At 44.9% G+C, this 7,733-nt stretch overlaps 1 long non-coding RNA gene across 1 annotated transcript in view; it reads left to right on the top strand.

The window, feature by feature from the left end:
• The first annotated feature begins 243 nt into the window (after positions 1-243).
• The window catches only part of LOC141058205 (uncharacterized), a 44,937-nt gene continuing 37,447 nt past the window's right edge, over positions 244-7,733 (top strand). The window contains exon 1 of the long non-coding RNA XR_012222123.1: positions 244-311. This is a non-coding gene — a long non-coding RNA (uncharacterized lncRNA). The remainder of the gene's footprint in view (positions 312-7,733) is intronic.

Here is a 7,733-nt window from a genome sequence, read left to right as displayed (position 1 = left end):
TATGCAGGTGCAGTTCTGCGCTCTGAAGTCTAAGTCCAGAGATCACCTTACTGAGCATGTCCATGATGTGGCTTCTTCAAATTGGTGGTCGGACGTCACCTGCTCAGGTGATGTGGCAGCTTTGGATTGGCCTGCAGGTGATGTCACAGCTGGGTGGGCGTGAACGTTTGGGGTGGAGCCTAGCATATAAAAGGCTCTCTGAGGAACACGCCGCTGCGCTAGTATCATTTATGCGTGCTGTGTGTGAGTTCCTCCAGGCTGAAGAATCCAGCTTGCCCCCCCGTGATCCGGTACCTACTCCTGCTGCTTGGGTAAGAGATCTTCGAGAATGTGCTCTGATGCAGTGTTCCCCTTATATTTTCTCTCCTATAGGGAAAGAAGTGCTCTGGTAAAGCGAAAAACAGGGAGTGCGCACTTTTCAGTTGCCCCTTGCCAGATGCCTACCCTAAAAAGCTGTGTCAGCCATGTATACAGCAGACAGTAGGGGTTTAAAAAAAAAAAAAGAGAGGCTTGGGAGCGGTAGTCCCTATTTACCATACATAGCTCCTTAGACTTTCCTCGCTTCTGCAGGTGACGGAAGAGACCCCTGACTTCACTACAAGTCTAAGGGAAATTATCAGGATGGAAGTTAAGGATTCTCTAAAGTCTCTACCCCAAGAGGAATCCTCTAAGAGGAAAAGGGGAAAGAGTTTCTCAGGGTCGGACTCCTCAGCTGCCACTAGGGGAATGTGACGAGCTTTAGCTTACGCTGAGTCGCTTTCCTTTTGAATGAGTGGACCCTCTGGGCCGTGGCACCCACCCACCTAGGGTGAGCTGACCTAGTGAGAATCCACCCCCTATACAGGGAGTGTCAGGGGCAAGACCAAGGGGGTGAGCCACCACAGCAGCTGGACCAGACGGCCTGCACAGGGAAACAAGACAAGGCGAGACAAGACGTTAGTTCACGGAAACTTCATTAAGGAACATTTCTGGGTACAACAGGTGCAAAACGTGAACACACAAAGCACATAAAGCAAGATGCGTGCAAGGGCACGCCGAGGTCCAAGGCATGAGGAACACTTCAGGGTATAACACGTGCAAAACGTGAACACACAGAGTACATAGAGCAAGGTGCGTGCAAGACCACGCCGAGGTCCAAAGCATGGTACGTGCAGATGGAAGACAGAGGTACGAGGACATCGGACTCCGGACAGCAGGCAACGATCAACCGGGACATCAGGTTCTGTAGCTCTGAAGGTGATCTGCAGGTTCCGGACATCCGGTAAGCAAACCAGGGTTCCATGCAAGGAGACAAGACAAAGTTAGAAACAGGATGCGTGTCAATGAACACGACCGGGTCAGCTCGGGACATCAGGCCGTAGTCATCTAGGTCCGGACCTCAGGCAGCGGTTTTCAGTTTACGGAATCCGGCAGGCAAGACAGGGTTCAGAGCAGAGCAAAGTAAGCAAAAGACTTTGTGCAAGAGTAGCACGAAAAGGCACAGTGCGAAAACCAGCATGCGTGCAAGGGAGCACGGAAACCATGGCTGGGGCACCGGCAGGCGGTACCGACAGTGGCATAAGCAGGCAGGCACGACTTAGAGGCGGCACAGCTGCGGCTCACACAGCCGGTAACCACTATAGCACTGGACGGCGGGCACGGCGGAGGCACACAGGCGAGCACGACTAGAGGCGGCACGGCTGAGGCAAAACAGGCAGGCACAGGGCGACCAGGCGTGTGCACGAGGGCACCGAGCCACAAGGCAGGGCTAGGCAAAGGTACAGGACAGAGACAAGTGCGAAACAGCACGGCAAAGCCAAGTACGAAAAGTGCAAGGGCGCACAAAACTTCAAAGACAAGGCATAGGGTAAGAGGCAGAGTCCTGCGCATGCAGAGGGCATGCCAGGGGCAAAGTACAAGACGAGGCCTGCGCGTGTGGAGAGACACGCCAGAGACAGAGTCTAGCAGCGGAGCATAGGCCGAAGCCCAGAGGCGGGCCAAGGGAGAGCCTTGGGACTAGACAGAGTACAGAGCGGAGGCCTGCACTTGTACAGAGGCACGCCAGGGACAGGGTACAGAACGGAGGCCTGCATGTGTATAGAGACATGTCAGGGACAGGGTACAGAGCGGAGACCTGCACGTGTAGAGAGACACGTCAGGGACCGGGTACAGAGCGGAGGCCTGCACGTGTTGAGAGACACGTCAGGGACAGGGTACAGAGCAGAGGCCTGCACGTGTAGAGAGACACGTCAGGGACAGGGTACAGAACATAGCATAACAAGGAAGCAAAGCAAGGACAAACAAAGCACGAAGGACAACACGAGACAAAGCATGAGACAAGAGACAGAATACGAGCACGGAGCGTGTGCAGAGACGCACGACAGAGCAAAGTGCAAGGGCACAGAATAGAGGGACCGACCCAGCAGACCAAGCAGCCTTACAGGGAAGCAACATAATACTCAGGCCCTGAGCATAGGAAGGGGCGGTCTGATATAGGGCATAGCACCTCCATTTCCGGGTCAGGACCAGGGAAGAACTTCCAGGATCACAGGGAGCAGTCACATGATCAGGATTCCAGACATGCAGGGATGATTGCAGAACCAAGCGCTGAAACCTAGGCAGGTCACATGATCAGAATTCCAGACATGCAGAGATGATAGCAGAACCAGTGCTGAAACCTAGGCATGTCACATGATCAGAGTTCCAGACATGCAGAGATGATAGCAGAACCAGTGCTGAAACCTAGGCAGGTCACATGATCAGAGTTCCAGACATGCAGAGATGAATGCAGAACCAGCCTCTGTTGGAACATAGGAAGGACACATGGTCGGGGGTTCTACACATGATGAGACGATCACAGAAGGCAGAGCAGAAACGCAGGCATCCCGCAGCTCAACAGTCATGAGTAGAGTTGAGCGATACCGTCCGATACTTCAAAGTATCGGATCGGAATGTATCGGCCGATCTTAAAAAAAAGTATCGGTATCGCCGATTCCGATACCGGAAGTCCCATTCAAGTCTATGGGACTTCCGGTATCGGAATAAGAAAAATCCTGTTTTTCCCTTGTACAGCCTCTCTGGGGTCTGTACGGGCCTTTCGGGGGGCTGTGCCGGCCTGCCAGGGGGTCTGTGCAGGCTCCGGTGGTCTGTGCCAGCCTGCCGGGGGGCTGTGCAGGCTCCGGTGGGCTGTGCCGGCCTGCCGGGGGGCTGTGCCGGCCTGCCGGGGGGGCTGTGCAGGCTCCGGGGGGCTGTGCCGGCCTGCCGGGGGGCTGTGCAGGCTTCGGGGGTCTGTGCAGGCATCGTCCGATGGGACTACAAGTCCCATCGGGCGATGCCTGCTACCATGACAGTGATTGACACATTAGCCAATGATGGGACAGTAGTAGTCCCATCATCCGGCTAATGTGTTGAATGTAAAAAAAAAAAAAAAAAATTGCTACATACATGCTACATACATACAACATGCATACTACATACATGCTACATTCATACTACATATATACTACATGCAACATACATACTACATATATACTACATGCATGCAACATGCATACTACATATATACTACATGCAACATACATACTACATATACAGTGGGGCAAAAAAGTATTTAGTCAGTCAGCAATAGTGCAAGTTCCACCACTTAAAAAGATGAGAGGCGTCTGTAATTTACATCATAGGTACACCTCAACTATGGGAGACAAACTGAGAAAAAAAAATCCAGAAAATCACATTGTCTGTTTTTTTTTCACTTTATTTGCATATTATGGTGGAAAATAAGTATTTGGTCAGAAACAAAATTTCATCTCAATACTTTGTGATATATCCTTTGTTGGCAATGACAGAGGTCAAACGTTTTCTGTAAGTCTTCACAAGGTTGCCACACACTGTTGTTGGTATGTTGGCCCATTCCTCCATGCAGATCTCATCTAGAGCAGTGATGTTTTTGGCTTTTCGCTTGGCAACACGGACTTTCAACTCCCTCCAAAGGTTTTCTATAGGGTTGAGATCTGGAGACTGGCTAGGCCACTCCAGGACCTTGAAATGCTTCTTACGAAGCCACTCCTTCGTTGCCCTGGCAGTGTGCTTTGGATCATTGTCATGTTGAAAGACCCAGCCACGTTTCATATTCAATGCCCTTGCTGATGGAAGGAGGTTTGCACTCAAAATCTCACGATACATGGCCCCATTCATTCTTTCATGTACCCGGATCAGTCGTCCTGGCCCCTTTGCAGAGAAACAGCCCCAAAGCATGATGTTTCCACCACCATGCTTTACAGTAGGTATGGTGTTTGATGGATGCAACTCAGTATTCTTTTTCCTCCAAACATGACAAGTTGTGTTTCTACCAAACAGTTCCAGTTTGGTTTCATCAGACCATAGGACATTCTCCCAAAACTCCTCTGGATCATCCAAATGCTCTCTAGCAAACTTCAGACGGGCCCGGACATGTACAGGCTTAAGCAGTGGGACACGTCTGGCACTGCAGGATCTGAGTCCATGGTGGCGTAGTGTGTTACTTATGGTAGGCCTTGTTACATTGGTCCCAGCTCTCTGCAGTTCATTCACTAGGTCCCCCCACGTGGTTCTGGGATTTTTGCTCACCGTTCTTGTGATCATTCTGACCCCACGGGGTGGGATTTTGCGTGGAGCACCAGATCGAGGGAGATTATCAGTGGTCTTGTATGTCTTCCATTTTCTAATTATTGCTCCCACAGTTGATTTCTTCACTCCAAGCTGGTTCGCTATTGCAGATTCAGTCTTCCCAGCCTGGTGCAGGGCTACAATTTTGTTTCTGGTGTCCTTTGACAGCTCTTTGGTCTTCACCATAGTGGAGTTTGGAGTCAGACTGTTTGAGGGTGTGCACAGGTGTCTTTTTATACTGATAACAAGTTTAAACAGGTGCCATTACTACAGGTAATGAGTGGAGGAAAGAGGAGACTCTTAAAGAAGAAGTTACAGGTCTGTGAGAGCCAGAAATCTTGATTGCTTGTTTCTGACCAAATACTTATTTTCCACCATAATATGCAAATAAAATGAAAAAAAAACAGACAATGTGATTTTCTGGATTTTTTTTTCTCAGTTTGTCTCCCATAGTTGAGGTCTACCTATGATGTAAATTACAGACGCCTCTCATCTTTTTAAGTGGTGGAACTTGCACTATTGCTGACTGACTAAATACTTTTTTGCCCCACTGTATACTACATGCAACATGCATACTACATATATACTACATGCATGCAACATGCATACTACATACATACTACATGCTACATACATACCACATATATACTACATACATACTACATGCATGCTACATGCTACATACATACCACATACATACTACATACATACTACATGCATGCTACATACATACTACATATATACTACATGCATGCTACATACATACTACATGCTACATACATACTACATATATACTACATGCATGCTACATACATACTACATACATACTACATGCATGCTACATACATACTACATATATACTACATGCATGCAACATGCATACTACATATATACTACATGCTACATACATACTACATATATACTACATGCATGCTACATACATACTACATGCATGCTACATACATACTACATGCTACATACATACTACATGATACATACATACTACATGATACATACATACTACATATATACTACATGCATGCTACATACATACTACATACATACTACATATATACTACATGCATGCTACATACATACTACATACCACATACATAACACATACATACTACATACATACTACATACATAACACATATATACTACATGCATGCTACATACATACTACATGCTACATACATACTACATACATACTACATACATACTACATGCATGCTACATACATACTACATGCTACATACATACTACATGCTACATACATACTACATATATACTACATGCATGCTACATACATACTACATACATACTACATATATACTACATGCATGCTACATACATACTACATGCTACATACATACTACATATATACTACATACATACTACATACATACTACATGCATGCTACATACATACTACATGCTACATACATATCACATACATACTACATACATACTACATGCTACATACATACTACATATATACTACATGCATGCTACATACATACTGCATGCTACATGCATGCTACATTCATACTACATACATACTACATGCTACATACATACCACATATATACTACATACATACTACATACAATACATTCATACAATACATACATAGACATACAGTACATATAACATAGAGTAACATACTTACCAATACTTGTCACATTGTTCCCCGAAGCCATTGTCTTTTACGGAATAAATATTAACATAACAAACCACAAAAATACTCACCCACGATCCGAAGTAGTCCACCAGTGTGTCCCACGACGATCTTGGGTAGAGAACTGCAGCATCAGCTGTTGCTGCCGTTCTCTACGGGCTGCAGGAATCCAATGACGGAAGGTAGGTATCCTTTCGCACTGTATTCCTCCGCCACTTAAAAAAAAAAAAGTCCCTAGTCTCACTTTATGCCATTGCTGCGTGGGAAATTCCCACACAGCAATGGCATAAAGTGAGACTAGGGACTTTTTTTTTTTTTAAGTGGCGGAGGAATACAGTGTGGAAGGATGCCTACCTTCCGTCATTGGATTCCTGCAGCCCGTAGAGAACGGCAGCAACAGCTGATGCTGCAGTTCTCTACCCAAGATCGTCGTGGGACACACTCATGGACTGCTTCGGATCGTGGGTGAGTATTTTTGTGGTTTGTTATGTTAATATTTATTCCGTAAAAGACAATGGCTTCGGGGAACAATGTGACAAGTATTGGTAAGTATGTTACTCTATGTTATATGTACTGTATGTCTATGTATGTATTGTATGAATGTATTGTATGTAGTATGTATGTAGTATGTATGTGGTATGTATGTAGCATGTAGTATGTATGTAGCATGCATGTAGTATGTATGTAGTATATATGTAGTATGTATGTAGCATGTAGTATGTATGTAGCATGCATGTAGTATATATGTAGTATGTATGTAGTATGTATGTAGCATGCATGTAGTATATATGTAGCATGCATGTAGTATATATGTAGTATGTATGTAGCATGTAGTATGTATGTAGCATGTAGTATGTATGTAGCATGCATGTAGTATATATGTGTTATGTATGTAGTATGTATGTAGTATGTATGTGTTATGTATGTGGTATGTATGTAGTATGTATGTAGCATGCATGTAGTATGTATGTAGTATATATGTGGTATGTATGTAGCATGTAGTATGTATGTAGCATGCATGTAGTATATATGTAGTATGTATGTAGCATGTAGTATGCATGTAGCATGCATGTAGTATGTATGTAGTATGTATGTAGTATATATGTAGTATGTATGTAGCATGTAGTATGTATGTAGCATGCATGTAGTATGTATGTAGTATGTATGTGTTATGTATGTGGTATGTATGTGGTATGTATGTAGTATGTATGTAGTATATATGTGGTATGTATGTAGCATGTAGTATGTATGTAGCATGCATGTAGTATATATGTAGTATGTATGTAGCATGTAGTATGCATGTAGTATGTATGTAGTATGTATGTAGTATATATGTAGTATGTATGTAGCATGTAGTATGTATGTAGCATGCATGTAGTATGTATGTAGTATGTATGTAGTATGTATGTGGTATGTATGTAGTATGTATGT

The sequence above is a fragment of the Dendrobates tinctorius genome, unplaced genomic scaffold, assembly GCF_039654945.1.
Source record: "Dendrobates tinctorius isolate UK_male_01 unplaced genomic scaffold, ASM3965494v1 ptg000211l, whole genome shotgun sequence".
Taxonomy (NCBI): Eukaryota; Metazoa; Chordata; class Amphibia; order Anura; family Dendrobatidae; genus Dendrobates; species Dendrobates tinctorius.
Note: the sequence above shows the minus strand (reverse complement) of the source record. Positions and strands in the feature narration are given on the sequence as shown.